The sequence below is a fragment of the Camellia sinensis genome, chromosome 13 (genome assembly GCF_055761805.1).
Source record: "Camellia sinensis isolate YWXY chromosome 13, ASM5576180v1, whole genome shotgun sequence".
In the NCBI taxonomy this organism is placed as follows: Eukaryota; Viridiplantae; Streptophyta; class Magnoliopsida; order Ericales; family Theaceae; genus Camellia; species Camellia sinensis.
In genome coordinates, this window is record NC_138973.1 from 120,925,436 (window position 1) to 120,951,193 (window position 25,758).

Consider the following 25,758-nt stretch of genomic DNA (forward strand, 5'->3'; position numbering starts at 1 on the left):
GTTTGGTATCCTGAGATCGTGTACCGTCCGCCATTACCGAAGTGATTTGCCCAAGTCCGAAGAACGGTGGCTCTGATACCACTGATAAGCTTCTAGCAATTAATCTCCAAAATTATAAAGGAAACTCAGCTTCTGTTATTCAATTCTTATCAAACAAAAGGAAGAACTCTTCCATGGAGTTTTACAATAAGAGAGAAAAAGAAAAAAGAAGAACAAAAGAAGATACAACCTCCCCTATCTGTAACTCCCTCTCCCCTTATAATCCCTTTTCCCGTAACAGATCCGGTAACAAAATAACTGCCCCACACTCACAACTGCCTAACAGAGTAGCTACCCACAACTGTCTAACAGAACAGTTCCTATCATTTATACATTTATATAGATGTGTGTGCATAAATATAGATTAATGATTGTATCTGTGTGTGTACAAGTTAGTTAAGAATCCAGAGAAAATACCTGAGAAAATTGATCAGAAAGAGATAGTTGCGAAAACCCTAGATTCAGATCAGGTAGTAGTTTGGGTGTTTTTGTTCGATTTTTCGAAGTTATTTCGCTTTACACACGCAGGCGATTACGTGGATTCCACACGACTACATTAATCTCTTTATACATTTTGATATAAAATATATTATAATATAAAATATAAAAAAAAATCAATCATACGAGTAATGAATTAGGGATAAAAATGAATTCAGGTGTTATATACAAATTAAAATTGGGTACTTTTTCATAAATATCTTTTTATCTACTTATATTCTATTTAGTTTATATTATTTTCTTATATTTCAATAAGTCCTATGGGTGACACAGTTACTAAAATACCCTAATAATATTTACATTTACAGTGTGAATGTTTACAGAGTTAATGTAAATGTTTACACCATCAATGAAAATGATAGCATGTCAATGTGAATATTCACATTGTAAAATATAAATGTTCACATTACTAAATTGCTAACAGTTCAAAAAATATTTGTAAGAGTAGAAATGTCCATAAAATACCTTAAATATGAGAATTAGGATTTGATGGATCAAATATTCAAATAATAAGACTTATTAGAATACAAGAATATCTTATGGATTAACTAGAATATAAACACTTGAAAATGAATTTTCTAATAAATCTCTCATTAAAATTTTAAAGAAAATCATTATTTTCATATTTTTTTAAACTTAAAAAAGGAAGTAAGTGTAATTTATTTATTTATTTTATGGTATGGGAGACTCAATTTTGAATATTATTCTCTGGTTACAAAAAAATAAAAATAAAAATAACCCTCCATTTTTGGATGGAGTGATGATATAAAAGAGAAAAATTTTAATCTTTTATTTTAAAATAAAATATTTATAAATATAATTTATATTTATAAAAATATCACTGTCACAAAATTTTTAAGATATTTTTTGTATTAATTTTTACTATGGATAGAAAATTCCTTTTGGGTGTCAAGTTTGTAGATTATTCTCAACCTTCTATCATCCCTTCGGTGCGTCATGCTACTGGCAATTATTGGGGAAATAACAACATACTGTAATTTTAGAAAGAAAAAATATACATATAAAATAGTGATAAAATTTATAAATTTTAATAATTAAAATGTTATACTTTTCTATGACTCTGTATTTTTTTTTTATTGTTATCACTAAATTTTAATTTCCCAAAATTATTTTATAATCTTGGAACAAGTCCACGAGACACCCTAACTTGATTTTTATTAGTCAATATAATGGGATTTAGTATTTTTTTTGTTTGATTTATGAGGGACAATAGGATAAATGTCATATGTTGACCGATGTAAAGAATTGTTTCAAAAATATCAAATAATCATTCTATTCTAAGAGGGAAACATTGCATGGTAGAGAATCCCCAAAATTTAGTTCCATAAAATTTAAGTGACACCTAGAATTGCTTATATAATCCCCAAACAAGTATAGTATTAACTAGCGTACATATGTGATTAAATAATGATGGATAAATTAATTTTTTAATAAATTAAAAATAATTTTAAAAAATAAATAAGTAAATTTTAACTATTTTAATTAAGTGGTTATTTGAAATTAACATTTTAAATTGATTTTTGACTATTTTAAAAAATAAGAAAAGTTATTGTGTTTGGAAATAAATTTTTTAATTGTACAAGAAAATGTGAAAAAATTCATAAAGAAAATTTTTGAGTTTAGCAAAGAATATGAAATTAACCTGATTCCATGACTTGAATCAATAAAATCTTAAAGTCAATTTAAAAAATCATGTTTGTTTTGAAATTAAATAATTCAAAAACTATTGGTGTATCTTGATTATATTTTCTTATCTCTATCTTATAAGACCATGTATATAAAAAAAATAAATTTACAATATTTAGGTTGAGTACATCAGTCGAATTGTGTCTATGATTTTGTGAGGTTACATGCCATTCGTGAGCCCTCCATATTAGTTAGAGATTTGGAAAAATTATGAGAGTTTTTTTTTTCTTTTAAATGGAAAAAAATAACTTTATTGATGAAAACAAAGTACATACATATTAAATCAAACATTAATATACGTACATTTGTAAGTCTTTCATATTAGTTAAAATTTTAAAAAAAAGTTATCATTTTAGTTAAAAATTTTAAAAAATTATGGGCGAGTTATATGAGCATCAAATTTGTTTATGCCAAAAAAAATAAAAGTTAAATGAAAGTTAGGCAATCGAAATTTTCTTAATCATTTAAAATTAAAAAAAAATTAGTATGAGATATTGATCATAAGGCTTCTTACTAAAAATTTTCTTTTACTTATATAAATAGGAGCATAAGATTTACTTTATGTAAGTGAAATGATTCTCTATTTCTTTTTTTTCTCGATATAAGGGGGTATTTATCATTTTTCAAATTATGGGAGATAATTTGTATTTTAAATAAATCTGAGAGGGTGTGCTTGTAATTTATCCTTAAATTAGGGTTTTATAGATTTGGTCGTCCAAGTTCACGACTAGTCAAACCGTCCAATTGCCAGGCCGCTCACGCGAAAGAGACGGGCTTCAGGCCGTTCATGCGAAAGAGAAGGCCTTCAGGCCGTTCAAGCAAAGAGAGGGGCATATCGTCCAAGAATAGGAAAGATCAAATGATTCCGTATCCATTACCAAACATTCTCGTCAGCCGATTGCTGTCAGTCTTCCCATATCAGAAACCAGAACCGAATATTCCTTTTCGAGTTCAATTTTCCAAGATAGCTTTCAAACCCCTCAAAGCCGTGCATCAGCCTCCGATGACACCTGTGATTTCCGTCGATTTCAACAGCAATGGTAACGACGAGGTGTTTTCCCTATTACCTGTCTTTCTCTCTCTATATATACATGTATATATGGACAAGTAGAAATCAAAATACTCCCTCAGTACACTTTTTATGTGTCCAAATTTCCATTTTTGGAAGTCCCATTAATTTATATGTTAAAAATGACCGTAGATTTGCTTATCACAGAAGAAAAAAGAAGTTTAGAAGAGAAGGGATACTAAAGAAGGAAGGGGTTGAGACGAGATCTGAATAGTAAATATAGTTATAGGACAGGGAAGTTATTGGCAAACAGAGCCTTGTTTATAATCCAATGGGGCCATTTTCTTATACTTGTTGCAAGTTGTAAACACAGTTATACTTACATGCTTATTTAAGCTTTGTCTTAGTCACTCTCTTAGCCATACTTGCATGTTTATTTGAGCTTTGTTGTCAACTAAAAAAAGCTCCATATTTAAGTGTTTTTCATGTTTGTTTAAGACCCTTTTGGTGTTGAGGGTCATTTTCCCTCTTGCATGCCTTATTTTGGCCTTGTTTTGTGCCATGCCATAAGGCCTTTGAGTTAACCCTTGCATGGCCTTTTAGCTACTGAAATCCAGTGGATTTTCAGTGGTTGGCATGTGGTTTTGAGTCCCTAAATCAGAGAGGGGTGACCCTCTCTCTTTTGGTCTTGTTTGCTTGCATTTTTGGCCTATCAAAGGAGCATGTGTTTTCATACTTTCAAGGCTCGGTTTAGGCACTTTTTGGTGACTTTTAGGGCCTGCCTAGACTCTGTCTATGGCTGGTTTGGTCACCTTGGGTTTGCCTCTTGCATGTGTAGAGTAATCCTTTTTGTGGCTTATCAAAGTAGCATGTCATTCTTGCATGTATTGGTCATATTTCAGCGGGTTTTTGGTCATCATTTGGCATGCCATGATTCTGTTTTTGGCTGGTTTGATAGCCTCTCACATGCTTCATATGCTTGTAGTGTAAATCATGTTTACTAGCTTAGAATGCATGATGTTTTAGCCCTCTATTCTAGCATATTTTGGCCATGCTCCAACCTGGTTTTGTTTATATTTTGGGCTGCCTTAGCTCTGTTTTGAGGCCTCTTGGTCGAAAGATGCTTGCCATGCATGCTTGTAGTGTAATAGCCTTGACTAGCTTCGAGTTTTGAAGTCCCTTGCATGCTTAACTTGAGGTATTTTCATGTTTTGGCATCATTGAGCATGATATTTCAGAGCATATAGGGCTATCATACTTCCATGTTTTCCACTCTTTGAGTGCCCTTGAGAGTTGTACTTTTATACCCTATTTTGTGAGCCATTGCATGAGCTTCATTTTTGTGCCTTTCAAGCCATCATCCCAACTCATTTTGCTACTGTTTTGGGCCTGCATAGGGTCTGTTTGGAGTTGGTTTGGCCATTTGAGCATTGCCTTGCATGCTTATAGTGTAATACATTTCACTAGTTTCGATGCTTGAGCCATTCAACATGCATTACATGAGTTGTTTGCATAATTCGAAGTCATTTTGTATGCCATTTCAGAGCTGAAACATATGTCATTGCACTCCATATCTCATCCTTTCAATGCGTTTGGAAAGTTGTGTTTTGTGCCCTAGACTTGGGGCCGTTGCATTGTGCATGATCGTATGTGTTTTGATGCCTTACTTCTATCATCTATTGGCAACTGATTTGGGTGTGGCTGAGGCCCATCCATTTTGGTTTAAATCCATTTTGCATTGAGTATGCATTGTAGTTCATAGCATTGAGTATGCCATGTTGTCGCATGACTGATCATTGCATTGTGCATGCCTTGTTCATCTCATTGTGTATGCTAGTTTCTATGTGCATTGTGTATGCTAAGTGTCATGTGCATTGAGTATGCCATTGTTAGTTCATAGCATTGTGTATGCTAGTTGTATGTTTGCATGTTATCCCTTGCATGTTTGCATGACTTGGCTGCATTGCATTAAAATTGCATGCTAGAGTTGCATTGGTGCATGTCTTGTTTGTTGCATTGTGTTTGGAATAGGGGTTAGTCCAAACACGGAGAACGAGGGACGTTTCATGTTTGGGAGTTAAAGCCGGATTTCACTTTAGGTAACTAGTTCCTTAAGAAACTTGAATTCGAGGTGTTAATGCCCCAAAATCACCAAACGGCGTCGGTTTAGCACGAAACTTGGCACACACGACCGCCTAGGCACAAGAGACTTGTGGGAGAAGACGGGGCTCGAATCGGGTTCCCGGTTTGGAAGTTAGAGCCGAATTTCACTTTAGGCAAACTAGTTTCTTAAGAAACTTGAATTCGAGGTGTTAACGCCCCAAAATCACCAAACGGCGTCGGTTTAGCACGAAACTTGGCACACACAACCGCCATAGCATTGTGTATGTTAGTTGCATGTTTGCATGTTATCCCTTGCATGTTTGCATGACTTAGCTGCATTGCATTAAGATTGCATGCTAGAGTTGCATTGGTGCATGTCTTGTTTGTTGCATTGTGTTTGGAATAGGGGTTAGTCCAAACACGGAGAACGAGGGACGTTTCATGTTTGGGAGTTAAAGCCGGATTTCACTTTAGGTAACTAGTTCCTTAAGAAACTTGAATTCGAGGTGTTAATGCCCCAAAATCACCAAACGGCGTCGGTTTAGCACGAAACTTGGCACACACGACCGCCTAGGCACAAGAGACTTGTGGGAGAAGACGGGGCTCGAATCGGGTTCCCGGTTTGGAAGTTAGAGCCGAATTTCACTTTAGGCAAACTAGTTCCTTAAGAAACTTGAATTCGAGGTGCTAACGCCCCAAAATCACCAAACAGCGTCGTTTTAGCACGAAACTTGGCACGCACAACCGCCTAGGCACGAGAGACTTGTGGGAGAAGACGGGACTCCAATCGGGTTCCCGGTTTGGAAGTTAGAGCCGGATTTCACTTTAGGCAAACTAGTTCCTTAAGAAACTTGAATTTAAGGTGTTAACGGCCCAAAATCACCAAACGGCGTTGGTTTAGCACGAAACTTGGCACACACGACCGCCTAGGCACGAGAGACTTGTGGGAGAAGACGGGGCTCGAATCGAGTTCCCGGTTTGGGAGTTAGAGCCTGATTTCACTTTAGGCAAACTAGTTCCTTAAGAAACTTGAATTCGAGTGTTAATGCCCCAAAATCACCAAACGGCGTCGGTTTAGTACGAAACTTGGCACACACGACCGCCTAGGCATGAGAGACTTGTGGGAGAAGACAGGGCTGGAATCGGGTTCCCGGTTTGGGAGTTAGAGCCGGATTTCACTTTAGGCAAACTAGTTCTTTAAGAAATTTGAATTCGAGGTGTTAATGCCCCAAAATCACCAAACGGCGTCGGTTTAGCACGAAACTTGGCACACACGACTGCCTAGGCACGATAGACCTGTGGGAGAAGACGGGGCACGAATCGGGTTCCCGGTTTAGGAGTTAGAGTCGGATTTCAGTCTAGTCAAAATTATTTACTAAATTATCTTTGTAATTATATAGTAGTTAATTTTTTATTTTATTTTATTTTTCTGTAATTAAAATATTAACACCATTATATTGTTATTAATTATTTTTATTTTGTTATATTCAGATATTTTCTGAGTAGCAGTTTGCTTCTTGTGGAATGCGGGCGTGTAAAGATTATGACCAACTTTTGTTTTTGTAACCCACGAAAGAATCAAGACGAAAACTTTTGGTTTTGATTTTGATTTATGTTATTTAAATTTGTGAACAACATTATGTACGTATTATGTGACATTATGTAGTGGCATAATTTTTATTGTTATGAATTTTTATTCATGTATTGTTATGAATGGAACAACATTATGAATTTTCATCGTGTGCCAACTTTTGTTTATGTATGTATTTATATTATTATGCAATTATCTGTTTTTTTTTTAGTTATTTTTCATTTAATACAGGTTATTTTCATATTTTTAATAATTTTAATACAGGGATTTTTTTTATTTTTTTGAGACGGCAGAACACCTCGTCTCAAAAAGAAAATTGAACCAAACTTTTTGCGACGGCACCTATACTGTCGCAAAAGGTAGGGAATTGAATTGAGGAATAAGGCCTTTAGCGACGGTATCATTGCCGTTGACAATAGTCATTAGCGACGGCTCAGGTAGCTGTCTCAAATACACTTTTAGCGACGGTATTTTTGCCGTCTCCAATACACTTTTAGCGACGGCAATACTGTGCCATCGCAAAAAACTCAGATTTTCATCCATTATTGGCGACAGAAATTTGCCGTCACAAAAAAGGCATTTTCCCGTCGCAAAAACAAAGGCGACGGTGCTAAAACCCTTTTGCAACCCCTTTTGTTGCGACCCCAAAAAGCCATTTTACCGTCACAAAAACCTTTTGAGATGGCGTTTGGGTACGCCGTCACAAAAAACAATTTTTTTTGTAGTGACTGCACAATTATTATGTTAAAATAAGTCCAATGGAGGGCCAGTACACTTCTCACAAATATTCTAATTTGCTAATTAGCGTACACTTAAGAGTTACTCTTAGTCCTATCAGCGGTTTGGCATAATCTAATCATGTTATAAAATAATTTAAATATCCAATTAGATTATGAAAAATCTGACTTGATGTAATTTGAATCCAGACCTGTATTCGGGTTCTTAGTGTCGGTCAGTATGTGCTTTGCAATTAATGTATATATGAGCGTTGTGGCCATTTCAATGCATCCTTGGTGTTCACCATGCTTTAAACTATTATATATTTCACCCTTTATTTTTGGATCCATCACATGCATATGTAATTACATTGAAGCTTCCTCGATGTAACTCTTTTTATAAAAAAAATTATTTATTTAAATTTTATGGCCATTGTTTCTTGATAAATTCACTGCCCTTTCAATTTCATCTTCCCTTCAACTTCCAAATTTTATCCCCCCATTGTTTTTTTCCGACCTTTTCTGCTCCTAGAGAAGAATGTACAGAATATCAAGCACTAGTCGATTCTCTGATGAATTTTTGGTCAACTTGTCACCGGCCGTGAAATCTCCAGCTACCGATGACGATGACCTGCTACAACCTGTGTCTGATCATCAGATTTCGGATGGCAACAAGAAGGAAGTCCCTTCTCCTTCTCAGCAGCAGCAGCACAAGAAGTCTAGAGGGGAGAATGTTATTCACCTCATTCCACTTTTTCTGCTTCTTTGTGCTTGTTTGATTCATTGGTGGTTCTCTGTTCCTCTTAATAAAATTTAATCACCTCTCAAACAACCTAACCTAACCAAGCAACTTCTTTTGTTTTTCCTCTCTGTTATTGTCCTTGTGTTGGAATGAATTTATCTTTTTCTTTTTATTGTATCATGACATGATGTATCACTGTTTCATTGTTTGGGCTGTTGTTTCTGAATGATTGAAGTCAGAAGACACTTGAAGTTGAATTTAGTAGAACACTTTATTTTTTTTTTACGATTCTTTAATTTTTAATTTTATTTTTGTGTGCAGAAAACATTTTCCTATGATTATATCCTGAAAACTAACAGTGATATTGTTGAACAATTTTCACTGTATTTAAATAAATTAATTATGTTTGTGTACTAAACGATAAACAGAATACAAAAGAAAAATAGGAAAGGAGAGAGATTGTTTGATTACAAAAATTAAACCAATAAATAAAAATAAATAAATAAAAACAGATTTTTATTTTGTTACAAAAACAAAATCTGACTTAAATATATATAAAAAAAACAGAAAATAAATTAATAACTTACTTGATTAATTCTTGAATAATATTCTGATCAAGTCCAGTGTTCGACACTGTGTCTTTAAGACAGATTCGTCCTCTCCACGGTGCTTTCAGAATATGGACGTCTATCTCTCAAGATAAAATGATCAATCAACGAATAAATACAGTACTACAATTTATTCGTACAACGAACATACTAAGTGTTTACACTATTTCTCACAAGAAAATAATGCACCAATATGTAGAGAATAGTTGCAGAATTATTTGGACGAAAAAATTGAATGAAAATATCAAATGAGGGCTAGTCTATTTATAAATGGATTGGTGACTTTTCATTTTGAATTAAACAGGTGCAAAACCTGTTTGAACAGGTATGATACCTGTTCAGTTTGAATAAACAGATACAAATCTGTTGGGTTCAAATTTTGAACAGATAAAAACCGTAGGGACTTGTTTGGATGTAGGGAAAAAATCGGAACAGATTATTTCCGAAATTAATTTCAATTCTCGACAGATATTTTATTTTACCAAAAAATAAAATTAAATTCAAATGTTTTTGGCTCAAAAAGATTAATATTGGGCCAAACAAGTCCAACCCAACCCGCCCGGACGGCGACAGTGCGTGTGTGGTTACTTTTGGGTCCAATGGGTCTAGCCCAATTTGCCCATAGTCTCTCACTTCTACAAAGTTTGGGTGCCCTTTGGGGCCCTCCCTAAGTTATAATTCCAAGTTATATAAACCCACAAAATTCTTCCTACCAAACCAATGTGGGACAAGCCATTTTCCAAACCTTAAGGAATTTTCACTAAGAACTCCATTTCCATGGAGCTCACTTTGGTTTCAAATTTTCATTCACCCGATAATGGTTTTAAACAACCAAATATACCACGTGAATCACAACGCGAGATAGAACGCGTCACCACTTTGACCCGCCAACTTTGGTGCACGGGTCCCACCTAGATAATAGACCAAAGTTTGGAAAAAATTATGTTTTTACCCAGATTTTTCAAAACATTTATAACAGATATTAAACGCATCAATTATTATACTAATTAGTATATTAACATAGTTATGACATTAATATTTTTAAATTATGACCCCACTCATTACAAAACACAAAACTTCTTAAATTATGACACATCATCAGTTAGTACACTAATTGGTATACCAATTAGTGCATATAGCATTATTCGAAAACTAATGTACTACTAGTGGTTATATTAATGGTGGTGAAGTGTTAATAGTTCTGGTGGGGTGATGGTGTTGGTACTGGTGAGGTGGTATGGGATGGAGGTGGGGGTGATGATGGTGATGGTGGCATTAATAAAATTTTAATTAAAAAATTACTTTTCATCTTTTAAAAGTTAAAATCTTTTTTCTCAATTAAATTTATTTTTTATTAATCATTTTGTTTTCCAATTTTGAAAAACATTTTAATGAAGCGGAGGAGTTCTGCTTCTAGGTACTTTTCATTTTTGGGATGTTGGAAATGCACAAGAAATTGGCTTACTCAGCTCTAGAAAGAGAGAAAAACACTTTGCTTGCAATCATTTTTCAACTATGCTATAATCACACACACTTGGGTATGTAAGTGGTTTGTTGTTATGATTTTGCAATGATATTTTTATAATTATGAACAATATTAATGAGCTTTTTGACTTTTAATAAATAAATATAAAAAAAATTACATCTCACCTCATTAAAGTATCACTTAGTATTGCTCAATCACATCAATTAAAATTTGTTACATTGTCACTTTTAAATATCAATTCGTATCAATATATGTGACCTTTTCTAAGAATTCGTTACATAAATAGATGGAAATTATGTGAAATCCTTAAAACGACCTTATTTTTCTTTTCTCCTTTAGTCTTTCTCCCTCTCATTTTTCATACCCAAGTCAGCAACCATGCCAAACGTATACTATGCTTGGCATGATTCTTGTTGTGGGTAGAAGAAAAGAACAAAAAAGAAAAAAAAAGGGGGGGGGGGGGGGTGTGTCATTTAAGCATTTTGCAACATCTGAAATATCTTGTGCAAGTCACATATCAATTTTTTTTTTTTTCATTCATTTATGTAAAAGGATCCTTAACAAAACATTCACATTGATATAGGTTAACAATTCAAGGTGACAAAGTGCATGTATTTTAATTGATGGGGTAAAATAATAATAAATGATAATTTAAAATTGTAAACAATTAATATATATATACACAATCAATGAAAGGAGAATTGGGATAGGAAAGGAAACAATGAAATAAATCTCCCAACCCCTTTCTTGTGTTTGTTATCCTTTTTTTCGTTGATCATTTGTTTGTAACTTTGTACACTAGAAGGATCATCCTCACTTTAGAGTTGGGCCCTGTACCTTAATGACGAGGGCTACTATATGTATATCAGAACAGAAATGCTATGTAAATTGAACAAGGGTATTTGAAAATTGTTTTGAAATAAATTGTGTAGTGCATATTTAAAGTTAATGAAACTTGAAATAATTGTGATCAATAGATATATTTTTTTAAAGTAATTTTTATGAATATATAATATTGTTGTTGATAATGGTTCTTCAAAGGATCATTCTATCTATGTCCGATTATGTACCAATCCACAATTGGGTAGGAAATAATTGTGGTGATTCACATAGTTCTTCAAGACCACGCATATTGGATTTTTTGACACTGTTTGAAATTGGTAATATCATAGAATTAAAGTCAGAATTAATAATATGTAGGATAGAAAATCAATTACATGTGTCATGAGAATATTTGCATCATATTTAGTTATGCTAGGATATTGTATGGAATAATAGGTCAGAAAGAGCGATACGGTTAATTCTATGACAATGAGATTAGCAATAAAAATATGTGAAAGGCATAGATAAAAATATGAGATTAGCCAAAAACTGGCGTTGCCAACTTCAAGTTGTTTGGCGTGAGGTCAAGAATTGGGCAGATTGGATGGCTAAGGCAGCTCGATCTCAGCATTCCTCTAATGTTATCTTTCAAGTGCCGCCTCCTGCTTTGAGTCCTTTATTAGCTAGTGATTGTCAAGGCGTTCGATCCTTGCATAGGGCTGTTTTGTAATATTTTTTTGGGCTTAGGCCCCCATTAATACCAATATATATATGAGATTAGCATTACCGATTCTATTTATTTGATAAAGTTTGTTGTAAGTTAAAAATTAATAATCAAAAAGTAGAAGTTAAAAAGCACCCTCAAATTTTAGATAATCAATTTTTTTTTTATAGCTTATTTAAGTTATTTTTACCTAATAATCTATATGAGATGGGTTCTTGGAAGCTCAAAAGTCACTGAAAAAGATGAACTTCACTGGAAAAAATGATTTCATTTGGAACTGGAAAAGAATAGGCTAGAGATTTGTTGACAGTCAAACTAGATTCAAGAAGAAATGGAGAGAAATGGTGGTTGGGTGAAAGATCAAAGCAAGCCAGCTAGAGAGAGAGAGAGAGCATCCCATAGAATTCCACTTTCACTCTTCATTCCAACTTTCCAGAGTTTTGCTATTGTGTTGGTTCATCTATGAAGAGCTATGGGTGGGTGGATATATATGTACACCCAAAATTGGCTTGATAACCAAACAATTGATTGTGGTGATGCCATGTGGTTAGGAGCCACATGGGAAATATTCCCTCTCTAATTGCCTAGTCGAGGTAATTGCGAGCCCGAGCACTTTGTGTCTTGTCCTTGGGTATCCCTAAGAACAATAGGAAGTCCGAGGGTTTTATGAATTATCTCGACGAACCTTTTGTCTTTAGCCACCAAACTAACAAATCCCACCATCCCAAGATAAGGGTTAGGTGTGGTCTAAGGGAACTTCCTGCCGCAATAGTGCCAAGTCCAAGGGGATTCCTAACTCCTGCCACCTTGACTTTTGGTGTAGGCTAATTTGACTGGTGAATGAATTTATCTTCAAGTTCCTCATCTTCGAGAGAGGGTCTATTTTCGGACTCGCCACACCATGGTTCTGACGTGTCAATCTCGAAGTGGCTCCAAGTCCGCAAGTATTTTGGGACTCCTAATGGAGTAACTTCTACGTTCTCCGAACCGTTTTGAAGCCAAGTACTCGGATCTCTGGGGTTATGGCTCCAAACCTTTTCGAGTCGAGTTGTAAATGTTATAATATTAGAAAAAGAGAGAGAAAGTGAAAGAGAGAAAAAGAGAAACTCTTTATTATACTCATTGAATAATGAATTGGTACAAGGCTCATTTATATAGGAGAATAAGACGCTAACTATGGTAATACATAGTATAATAATAACTATGGTATACATAATATATACTATATGCAACAGCCCCCTCAAGCTTAAGGTGGTAATGCAGGTGTCACATCTTGAATTTCCAAGATTTGACCCATGTGAATAAGTCAATTAAATAATAAAAGAAAGATAATAACCTTAATAAAAGTGATATCTCTCAGGGAGATGGATATAATAGTATCATTCATTATATGAGTTCCTCCGATTACATACACCTTATATTCAACTTCTAAGTCGAATGAATGTACAGTATGTAAAGTTAGATAATGACATCATGAATAATCAAAATATCTATAGGCTTCATCATATATAAGGGTATAACCATTACAAAAATTTTGATCCTTACTTCATAGAAGGTCATGAGCTATCTTCTTATCTTCTATTAGATGAAGACCTCTATGAAAACTTATACCCACATTGAGTTTGTAGGGCACATCAAAAGTGAATATTGTTTACATGGCTTACGCAAAAACAAGAAGGTGATTGCAAAAAGCCTCAAGTCGCATGTAGTATTTCATAGGTCGAACAAACATCTCCATTCTCCAAAATGATTCATGAAAAATCTTAAAGGATGTATTAAAGGAAGCAAAGAGTATAAATCAAGTAAGAAAGTTTGGCCTATAATAAATTTCGTTATTCAAATAAAAAAAATTGCAAGTTATCTCATGTTTGAAGAGCCTATTTGGAGTCTTGGCCTTTCAGAAGTTTTGAAAAGACATAACATCACTCAAACCTAAAAAGTACTTTAAACATTCTAGCCCAATGAATAGGCCTTGTAATGGAATAGGGCTTTCATGTAGGAGTCTTGGCCTTTGAGAATGTTTGAAAAGGCCTAATGGTAGTTTCAAACGTGATCAACATTTCAGGCCTTCTAACACATTAAAAAGGCTTCCTTAATAGTATGCCAAGAGTTTTAAATAGAAGAATTAGTTTTCCACTGCAACCTTCTATTGTAAATAATTCACCCAAGACTGGATGAGAGAAAAAAGGTCAAAGTTCAGATGCTAGTTCATGAATACTTGAGCTTGTGCAATGAGGTCTAAGATCTTAGTGTATACTTGAGAGGCATTTAGGATTTAGAAGTTCTTAATGAAGCTATGTTAGGCCTACAAAAGATAGTTAAGAAAGTCTTGATCTTGATGAAGGCCTATCAGGTTTGCAAGAACTAATTCAAAAGGTTTGGTATCAAGCCTAGAGCAAATTAAAAATGGTAATTTGTGAATCTATAGAAATATGATGAGTGTTAACAAGTGTATGGTTCAAACTTATTACACTACAACAAAAAAAGATTTTTACGGCGCGCAATACACGTTGTAAAAACCTTTCTACGACGTGCAGGCACATGTCATATTACGACCTGTCATGGAAAGTCATTCACTTTCAACGACATGCTTCGTACGCCGTTAAAAACTATTTAATGGCAGATTTTGTGCGTCGTTGTTACTTTTTCTACGACTACTTTTGCACGCCGTCAATTGGTGTGACAAACAACAACGCTGATTGCGCGCTGTAAAATATATAATACAACGACTTGCTTAGCCTGCCATAGATAAGTAGAACATACCACGGCATACATGAAATGCTTTAGAATATTTCATATAATGACCTAATTTGCTTGCCGTAAAATGTGCATTTTTTTAAAAAAAAATTCAGCAGATTCTATATTTGACCTGTTTTGTACAATCTAATATTACAATCAAATTCAGCAGGTTTTATTTGACTAATTTTATACAATCTAACAAATATTACAAACAAGCATCACAAAACATCAATCAATCACCAAAATATTATTTGAAACATCAAAAAGAAACTGTATTATTAAATTATAAGCATTCAACAATTGTCTATACATTCTAAACATTTAAAAACCATATCCTTAAGTTCTAAACTGTACAAAAAGTTTAAACCATCTAAAACTATGCAAATCTAACTTTCTAAACATATCGACAACTATTAAGAGATTATCTAAAACTAGCGACAACAGTTCCTAAAACAATTGCAGCTTCAGCTGTAGTTGTAGCAAATCCACTTACTCCTATCACAGGGACGAGGGTGCCCAATGTATGTGTTAAGACACATAAACCCACAACAATAGCTAAAGCAACTAACCCTGTTGCATTTCTTGTCTGCATGAAAATCCAACCAAATTAACTATGCACTCAGTTTAGTTTACAAGTAAAGTTTTTTGTGTCTAATAACAAGTTCACCCTTTCATGCATGAAATTGTTTTCTGCAGTCCGTTAAGCATGTCAGATACTAACAAAATGTGATGAAGTGTTTACTTTCCATTGAGAGAGAGTGAGACTTACTTGTACAGATAAGCAACAATCCCAAGAATTACGCACAACAGTATAATATCAATAAAGAAATTTCGACTAGACCTTAGCTGGAACAAAAGGAAAACTCTCCATCAAATCTAGTAAAGGGATCTACAACAAAGCACAACTGAATATAGGTTGAAATTTCCTACCCCCACCCCATCCTTGGAACACAAATTGATTCAAATCTGTAGAAAATACTGGCTCAATCACCTGATTAACAGTGTCTTTAAGTCTCACATTGGTATTCTTAAGCACACTAGATGTTGCCACAACCCGTGCCCTTCTTCCTTGGATCAAAGCTGAAGCCTGACCAGAGAGCATATCATACTGAGTCTGCAGTTGCCTAAGCTGTCTCTGCAATTCCAAAGCCTCAGCTTTGTATGTTAAAGTAGCATCCCTAGAGTCAAAGTTAATCCATCAATAGCAGAAGCAAAGAATAGCAATGCATCATCATCTCTTGCTTCAAAAGTACCAATATAGAAATATCAGAAACAAAATAGCAAAAAATTTTGAACTCAGCAAATCAAAGAAAATTTAGAGGCACTTGAGTGTTTGAGTGATAAAAAAAATCCTATGCTTAAGATATAATCTTAATTACGATTTACATATTTAACAAATAATAGATTAAAACGCATATCATGAAGATCTCAATCCAAGCTAGATAAACTTTCAAGAATGTTAATTATTTTCTTATGCTGTCATTAAAGAAAATGTAATAAGTTTCCATCCATAAGTAAATAGGTAATTTTACCTGAAAGAATCCTATATATTACATTGAAGGTAAATTCATTGCTAACATCAAGTGGCTGCTAACAATCCTTTGACGGCTATCAGATATATAGATATCCTTTTGCATTCTTGAATATATGACTTTTGCAAAGACGACTCCATATATCAGATACTGCACCCAAAAGAAAAAAAGAAAAAAACAAAATGAGAGCAAAATCTAATCTCATATCATTAAGAATGAATATCAATAGAAACAGCAAATTGGATTTTTATTTTTATTTTATTTTTATTTTTTTTTGGGGGGGGGGGGGGGTCCTGGGAATGAAAATAAACACAGAAGGAATGAAGGCATAGAAAGATAGATAGGTCGTATAACAGCTTCCATTTACCTTGAATGGGCCCAATTTCTCCCAGGGCCAAGCAGACAAGGTTGCAACCATGTTACCTACACTCTTACTGTCTCTGTCTGTGTCTCTTTCTCTCATCTACTTCTAGTCTTTCTTTCTTTCTTTATAGATATCTTCTTGCAACCAAGTGAACTTCAATAGAATTGCTGCACTTGATGCCAACTTCTGTTTTTCATAGTTCAGCAACTCATTTGTTTTTTATTATGTCACCCATTTCTCAGCAACCAAGCGAAGGGTTTTAGCAAATTAACTGCAATCACCCAAAAAAAAAAAAAAAACCTGCAAATTTACTCATAAATCGATTGGTACCCAACAAAATGTAAGTCCTAAAATTTGGGAAAACAATTTGTATTTGAAAGCATTGACTTCTCGATTGTATTCTTTCTATTATCTACATAGCATTCATTCAAAATTAAGCTTCCTTAAGTTTTCCCTGTTTTCTCAGCAGCCCAACAAGGGACGCATTTACAGGTTTTTCAGTTCCAAAATCAGCTAAGTACTTAAGTTTGATAGAACAGTTCCACTTATAATCAAGTTCGTGTTTTCATATTTCAGCCCATTTTCTCATAACCCAAACAAAGGTATATATATCTATTACTACTATAATAAGCTTAATTCAAAAGAATTGGGCCAATTTTCTGAGCAACCAAACATGGGTAAACCCTTATCATATACTATGATATGTTTTTTATTTTCTTTTTTGAATTTCAACACCAAATGTAGCTTACTGAGATATTATGATTTTTATTTACATCACTGACACACAATTCAGCACTTGCCTCTTAATATAAATAATAAAAAAAAAAAAAATAGAATAACATTAACAAATTAGTTGACTTAGCTAGGTGCTGTTGTGATGGTGAATCAAGAAAACTTTGGTTCCATCAACAGCAAAATAGAAGTTTTCTAGGAAGAGAATAAAATCATATCAACTAGAAGAGTTGAGAGACAGCTTCCAACAACACCTCAAGAGGATAATCTAGAAAAACAAATGGCCATGATATTGTTTTTCTACTAAAATTCAACACTCACTCTAAGATAACATAGAGAAATAAAAGTAAGTTGTCTCCTCAAAAGAGTAGTATCACAGATTCAGAGCAAATATAAATTTACATGTTAGTTCGATAATCTATACAAGAACAAAACATGTGTGCAAGAGCATAACCCTCCCTTATGAAATTCATTCAGTTCCTAGTATATGCTTGGCAATGGAAATTAAATTACATTACTAGCATTTTTTCATTTACTTATCAAAAAAAAAAAAAAAACACAAAAGAAAGAAAGAGAAAAGAAACGATTACTAGTCTTACATGACAATTCCGGAAGATAGCATATTGATAAAACAAATTATTTTAAAAAAAGCCAAATAAACCTCGCAGTACATAAAACAAGAAGTATGAAATGGGAGTCATTGATGAAGGGAATAGAAGAAGAGCAACAGATGAAATGCTGGTGTGTTGACCCCATATCCAGTCAACAACATCACAACACAAAAGTATTTTTAAATAATGAGCTTGAGCTCCCCACGTTCCTCTCCATGGTACATTCAAGAAAGTAGATTTTGTGGCCCAATATTATTTGCCGACTCCCAAGGAAGGTCAGCAAGTGGGCTGAGCAGAAAAAACATTAAGGCAACATGCAATCAAGACCCTACTACCAAACTAAATATTCAAAGCGCTCAAAGCCATCACCTTGCATTGTTCATTCATGGCCAAGAGCTGGGCCTCTTTTTTGTCAAGTAGAGAGGTCAACCTCACGTTTAGGAGCCAATTCCTGGTCTCTGGTACAACTACCAAGAGACATTGCCGACATTCATTGTGTGTGCTAAGAGTCGAGCACTCCTCTAAGTTAAAGTTCACTAAAACCTTAAAAAGTAATTGCAAGTTTACAATTGATGTAGAATGAGTGAGGCACACTGGCTGAATTTGATTGGCTTTTGTGGCTGAGAACACAAGGTTGTAGTGGCTGTTTGAGGGTTGTTATGGGCAATGTGATCAGTACCCATGAACAGTGACCTTGTGCCCATTTGTGCTACATGCACAGAACAAAATTTTTGCACAGAACAGAAGAGAGACAAAGCGTAGGATCCACATGTGGACCCACTCTTCGTGTCTCTTCTATGAAAAAATTTTGTGCATTTATCCTTTTTCCCTTGTGGCTTTGTGATCTTTTGTAAGCTAGGGTACTAGGGTTGAGGAACTATGATGCTTAAAAGTTGAATCAAGGACAAAAAAAATATGGTTTTGGAGATGTATTGAACAACTATTGAGCAGTGATCAGCTTTTGTATTAATAGGTAGCTAGATTCTTGTGTCTAAGAAATTAAGAGTGATGCTGTTAACATTCCACATTTAGCCTCTCACACTCCCCTTGTGAAAGGCTAAAAGACAAAAATTGGAGTGTGCGAAGTTTAAAGTAGAGTGAATATCAATTCTCAAAAATTATCCTCAGGCCATATGGACAAATCTACATTCTCTCAAGCAATCCTAGACACGTTGCACGTATCCTATAAATAATGAACTTACTACATCTAGTTGCTCTAGATTACGTGCCACATAGCTAAGTATGTGATGATGTCCAAAAAAATGTCTATAGACTTGACAGACAGCGTGACAGACAGCCAAAAGCAAAAGGGGACATAACAGACCCTTTTTTTTCATTGTGAAGCCTGCAGGAAGAGGCGGATCAAATTAATTGTTATTGACCATAAGAAAAAGATCAAATTAAACACAACCCAACATAGCACTCCTCAACCATTTAGGATTTTCTATGGATAGTGAACTAAATAGAAAAATAGTTCTTAGCAAGAACATCCAGTGTTGTGAATGACCCATAAGTTTCTCCATAATCTACACCACAAAATTTCACAATGAGATGAACAAAAAAAAAAAAGATCAGGAATTTGGAGGTCATAGGTACCTACCTCAGAAGGAACCTTCTTTAAACATGGAAACAAATTCTTTCATAGGACGAGTGCTCATCCAACCGCACAAGAAAAATTAAATAACACTAGACAGGTAAAAGATCGACGCATTCCTCCAACATGTGAATAACAGCAGATCGTGTGATGATGATATCAATCTTCCTTTCTCCTAGATCGACCACAGGAACACTCTTCATTCTATACTAAGTAGCAAAAGCATGGTCAAAAGGGAGTTAGATTTCAAACGCCATTAATTTAAAAAGATTGTTATTCGTAATATATGAAACTAAACATAGACAGAAGCATCTTCCCTATTACACCCATGTCCATCATTTAAAAGAAGCAATTCATTTATTTATAGTGTATCTTTAATATCTATATGTTTAGATATATTTTTATGTATCAAAAATTAAAACAGAATCTTTACGCTTTGCAACCCAAATCGATTCACAATTCAACAAAAGGGAAATTTCAATTCATAATTTGACAACTATGATTCAAATCACTTTGTAACTCGGATGAAAAAATAAATTAAATAAAAAAAAGAAGGAACTAACATAAAGAACAGAGAGTACCTGATCACAGACTATTACTGTGTGTGGACCAAATCCAGATTTTCTAAAGTGATAACCTCTGCATAAAGCAGATTGAAAAACATCAACCTCTAGATAAACCAACAAATGAAGAACATTAAAAAAAAAGAAAAAAAGAAAAAAGGATGATATTAACTAAAGGTAAAGTTTAATATAAGCACAATGTCAGACTCAGAATGAACAGTAATATAAAATCATGAAGAAAATCTAAGGATTGATAATTAATCTTGCATAGCGTAACCAGTACCTGCACAAAACACATGCAATGACCTCAGCATCTTCTGGATTTTTGACAATTCGAATGCAGCGCTTGGTTATCTGTTCAATAAAATCAACTCCTAAAACTCTTCCAGCTGCTACAACATTAGCATTATGCTCCACAAACTTCTCCCTTTGGAACATGTTCTGGCAATATTTACAATACCATTTACCACGAGGAATGCTTGACAGTGATGCACATTCTGCATAGGTCAGTAAGAATGTACATCAAAATCACTCACGTTGACCACCACCATGGAACCAATTCAGAAAGGCAACTAGTACAGCACAGGAAAGCAGTCTAAAAATCAAGTAAAAGAAATAATATACATTAAATTTTAAGGATTACATTTCATAGTCAAATATTACCAAAGAGATGATCCTCCAAGCTACCCAGCAGGATGGCCTGTTTTGAGCTGAATTTGGGATTTATGTCTAGAAATCAAACACTAGAAGTTTCGAAATCAAGCTACAACAACCAAACCAATTTCATAAATCAACACGAAATTAAATTGAATCAAGCATATAAAACCCTAAAGCAACAATTAGAAAGGGGGAAATAGAGGAAGGGAGAGAGAGAGAGAGAGAGAGAGAGACTCAGAGAGAGAGAGCGCGAGAGAGAGAGAGAGAACCTGTGATCTGAGGCTGTGGCGGTGGTGATTTGCGACAGTGGCCGTGGCAATGTGCTCCGTACGGTGGGCTGTGGATAGGTGCTTTTCTGTGAGGTTTGGTGGTGAAGGACAATATCTGTGAGAGTTTTGAACTTCCTTGTTGTCTAATAGAGAAAGGGACGGGAGCCAATAAATGAATTCCCTCTTCTTCTTCTTTTTTGTTTAACTTTAGTGACTAAATTTTTTGGCGGAAAATGTATATCCATGACGACTATTAAGTTTTGTAGCCAAATCTAAATCAACGGCGACTAAAATATTTGTCGCCAAAAGTTTTAATTGGTGACTAATAAATATTTTGGTCAGAAAAAGTAAAATAAGCACGACTGATTTTATTTTGTCACCAAAACTTAATATTTGCCGACTAATTTGTTTGGTCACCAAAGAGAAATCATAATAATATGCTTGTTTTTGGTGACTAAATTTTTTTTGTCGGCAAAAAATATTATAGATGACAAAAAACAGATTCAGTAGCCTAAAGTGTACACTAACGGCGACTAATAAACTTTTTAGTCGCCAATAAGTAATATATATCGACTAAAAAGTTTTAGTAGCTATACCCCAAAACAACGCCAACTAAAAAAATTTTTAGTCGCAAAAGGTGACATTTTTGGCGACTAAATTTTTTTTAGTCGCCAAATTTGGTCACCAAAATTTTTTTGTTATCACTTTGGATTCACCGTTTCGGAAAGAAAATATACCATGTTTCAGAACACACATTCCAAAACCTAAATCTCTAAGGTATTAGCATTTTTTGGTGACACTGTTAGAAATATTTCAATGAAATTTGGCTCCTAACAAAGTTAGCTAGACTCATGCAATGAAATATGTTAGCATTTTCACTTCCATCATCTAATCTAACCTACATCCAGATACATCTCTAACATAATCCTTGTGGCAGATCAAAAGAAATGTAGTGAACTTCCCTACTTGACAGCAACAGAAAATTAAGTACATAAATGTGGAAAATAAAACCAAACCTTGTTCACAAAAGCAAGAACCTGCAGATTTTAACAAAAGAAAAAAAGAAGGCTCACCACTTCAGAGCACAAGGAGATAAGTGACCTTCAGCTTCAGCAGTATCAAGGAAATTCTTCAAGGCCTGAAAGGTCGAGTACTGATTCTTAGCTTTGCATTAAAAACAAACATTTTTTTTTTCTTTTGTGTAATTCGACTTCTATGAAATTTAAAGACTCGACATTCAAAATCAAGGAGAAGCGATAACAGAGACCATAATGGTTTCAAGGTAAAAACAACTAAATTCCATAACTAGAAAACACAAGCTTACATGACATGAATCTAAAACATAAGAACAAATGATGCTGTTAAGATTCTTGTGCAAGCCATACGGATATGATTTCATTTTCAATAATTGTTTAAAAGTGATTTTGACTTTGATAACTGTGACCGAGCCTCTATACCACAAAGATGATGATAGAATTTACATTGCTTACAACACTCTCCCAACCTCAACTAAGACTTCCACTAGAAAATTTCTGCCAAGTCCACTTTTCATTTATTCTAACTGATTACCGCACCATCATCAACTTAATGTCAGCATGGCTAATATTCCTCAGCAAAATCAAACCAAATTTACTGCTGAATTTTCCACTAAGATTAAAATTTCAGTATTGGCAAATCCCCTTTATTTTATATCTCAGCATCACCGTCAACAAACATACACCAGTTTTGTCATCAAACTAGAATTATGTACATCTATGAAGATCCAACATAAATCTGGAATAAAAAAAATGAAAAAAAAGAGTAACCTAGTGTCCCAAGTATGTCCCCTACCTTTTGGAAGCCTGCAGAGATGGCACCATCATTTTCTGAAGCAGTGCGTTCCTGCTCAACCTTTTCAAGACCTTTACTCACAGCTTGCATTTCTTCAGCTAAAGACTTCAATAGGATCTAACCATTTGATATGCAGATGGAACAAGCAATAAATTGTACAACTCAACTAGAGACACCCCATTCACATTGTACATTAAGAAAAATGCAAACCTTAGAGGTTGCTTCCAAATGAACAAAATCCTTATCAAAATCCAGCAACTCTGGCATCTTCTCGGCAATGAGCTAATGAAAACAGCAAAGCAATTGACATAGCATCACACAAGAATTCAAAGAAACATTGGAAGAATAAAATACAAAAAGGATGTTGAACATGCACAACAAAATGGAAGCTGTTAAACACATATGGTGAACTATTCAAGAAGAGAAAACAGTTAATACATGCAAAGCAATTTAAAGAACCATTATAAATTTGTACATACAAAATTACTCTCTAAAAACTCAAGAATGTCAGATAAACAAATTTTGTTTCATAAAGAAAACTTCAGTGTTACGTGTTATCAGACAAATATCTAGCAAGTAGTAACCAAAAATTCCTTTACAAAAAGAAGAGTGAGCATTTTTCCTTTCAAGCATATTTCTAAATTGTTCTCTTTTACAGAAAACATTGTATGCCGACTCCTGGGCGTAAATCAAGTTCCTGAGGTCGCTATGATTGAGTGATTATTGACTTAAATGATGGTGAGCTCGGCAAGATAAGTCATCATTAACTGTAAAATAATTCATACATATGCAAATAAAAATTCAATGACGCATTTTTAAGTGAGAATTTTGACATTCCGACCTTGCACAACTAATGCATCAATGTCATTTTATTGTTCCTTGCATGAGTATCAGATAGCTTAAGTAGGCTGTCCAATTTGAATCCTATCGCAGATCCTGAAATACAAAGGAGGACATAAATGCCAAAAGCTTTCCACTAAACAAAATATCTCATATAGATCATAACAAACTTCAATCTCATAGAATAATACCTCGAGCAGTGCCTTGGTTCAATGCATTTCCTAAAGTGAGAATCGTCTGCATTACTTGACGCAATTTTGTAGATTCTTTTACCTACAATAACGGGTATGATATTAAGGTACTGAAAAGGATTTCTCGCTAGTACTAACTTCACAAACCCTAAATAAAAGGAAGTACCTCTCTAGCAGCAGCATTAATTGTGTTCAGGTTACATCTTAAGTCACTCACCTGAACAAGTTTGAAGCCATAAGCACAAACAACTAGAAATAATAATAGCATTTGTTCTTAGATAATACCAACAAAAAAAAAAGTCCCAGATCAATATACCTGACTGGAAAAAGTAATTCTGAATGCAAATACTCGCAATTTGGACTCCACTCGTGGGACATTCATTAACTCCAGGAAAAACTAAAATGTTCATCAAGCACAAAATTTGTTAGCAATACATATACAAGATTTTTGCACTTCCCTTCCCTCCATCATCAAGACAAAACAAAAACCTGTTCACACTTTCCAAGCATATTGTTGGTCCCATTGTAGTTCTGAAAGAAAGAAAAATCAGTAAGAAACCAATAAAATAGTTAAGACATAATTTTGAAATCATCTTAAGAGAGAAGAAGAAAGGAGTACACCAGATAAAAATGTACCACAGCTCAAGAAACCTACAACAAATGAGTAATTTTGAAGTTAATACAAAACCTTTTCATTTTTCATGATATGCCTAAGATAAATACTATGACATCAAAATATCACATAATTACAACTCAAAACCAACAAATTGAGAGAGAGAGAGAGAGAGGGGGGGGGGGGGGAGGGGGGTGTACCTTAAGCATTGTCATTTCTTCTTTTGTATGACAAAATTTAATGAGATTTTCTACTTGATCAATGTCTAGGGCTGAAGAATCCAAAGCCAGAACATCATTCTGGAAATAAAGCAATAGACCCCCCTCCAAAAAAAAAAAAAAATCTAATAGGAATTTGATTCAGATGAAACTACCGTGCTTTCCACACACAACCACAAAACACTTCCTGAATGTTTCATGTTCCAACCAAGTGTATAGATTTCAATGAAACTCAAGGCCTTTACTTTGCAGCATGGAAGTCCACAATGGAAGGATCTTGAAAAATCAAACTCAATCAACATGGTGACTGACAGGCAGCTCAAATTAAAGAGAGAACAGGACCAGCTTGTTGGCAGTCCACTTTTATGGCTAGGATATGGACAGAGACATTACATGCTTATAAAAGTTGACATTAAATGCCCTTAAATCAGACAGTGCAAAAGACATCGACTCTGCCGCACTAGAAATTTTAGCTACATTCTCAGACATGATCAAATTAAGTGAACTTCATGATAAAAATAAAATGATAATAAAGAGCACTCCAAGTGCACAACTATATATTATGGTATGAAATGTTAGCATTAGCAAGTCATTCATCAAATTCAAACAATATTGCTTCTGGTAAATATTCATTTTCCTTTTAGGTTTTGCAAATGAGTGATTCATTTTCCTTGGTTTAAAGGTTTAAATAAGTTTAATGGCGAAATTGCCACGGAACTGTCACCTCAGCCCTCTTCAAATCTTAGACATTGTAGAGAACAAATTGTTTGGAACATTACCAAGGTGTTTTAACAATTTCTCGGCCATGGCCATGATGCAAAACTCGAAAAGTTGGATTTTTCAAGAAAATCCCCACACCACACCCTCTTCAAACCCCACAAATTGAACAATACAAGTTACATAAACTCCAAGACTCCTCCAAATAAAACCAAAATCTCACACGCACTTGGAGAAAATTGA

General features: G+C 34.3%; 2 long non-coding RNA genes and 1 pseudogene across 3 annotated transcripts; 1 reads left to right on the forward strand and 2 right to left on the reverse strand.

Annotated features, from left to right (window-relative positions):
• The first annotated feature begins 3,129 nt into the window (after positions 1-3,129).
• LOC145805990 (uncharacterized) lies at positions 3,130-7,091 on the forward strand. The gene is made up of 2 exons (XR_014348382.1): positions 3,130-3,295; positions 6,848-7,091. It is a non-coding gene; the product is annotated as an uncharacterized LOC145805990 (long non-coding RNA).
• A 7,943-nt stretch (positions 7,092-15,034) lies between these two features.
• LOC145806414 (uncharacterized) lies at positions 15,035-20,604 on the reverse strand. Its single transcript, XR_014349505.1, has 6 exons — positions 20,464-20,604; positions 20,199-20,256; positions 19,624-19,821; positions 16,684-16,951; positions 16,317-16,466; positions 15,035-15,962 (listed from the first exon to the last, which is right to left on the reverse strand). It is a non-coding gene; the product is annotated as an uncharacterized LOC145806414 (long non-coding RNA).
• Positions 20,605-20,628: 24 nt separating this feature from the next.
• On the reverse strand, positions 20,629-24,930 carry LOC145805676 (formin-like protein 3; annotated as a pseudogene). The gene is made up of 12 exons (XR_014347929.1): positions 24,781-24,930; positions 24,457-24,498; positions 24,284-24,364; positions 24,134-24,184; positions 23,968-24,049; positions 23,778-23,872; positions 23,147-23,218; positions 22,937-23,053; positions 22,180-22,244; positions 21,107-21,174; positions 20,844-20,943; positions 20,629-20,677 (listed from the first exon to the last, which is right to left on the reverse strand). The product of XR_014347929.1 is annotated as a formin-like protein 3 (transcript).
• Between the last annotated feature and the right edge of the window lie 828 nt (positions 24,931-25,758).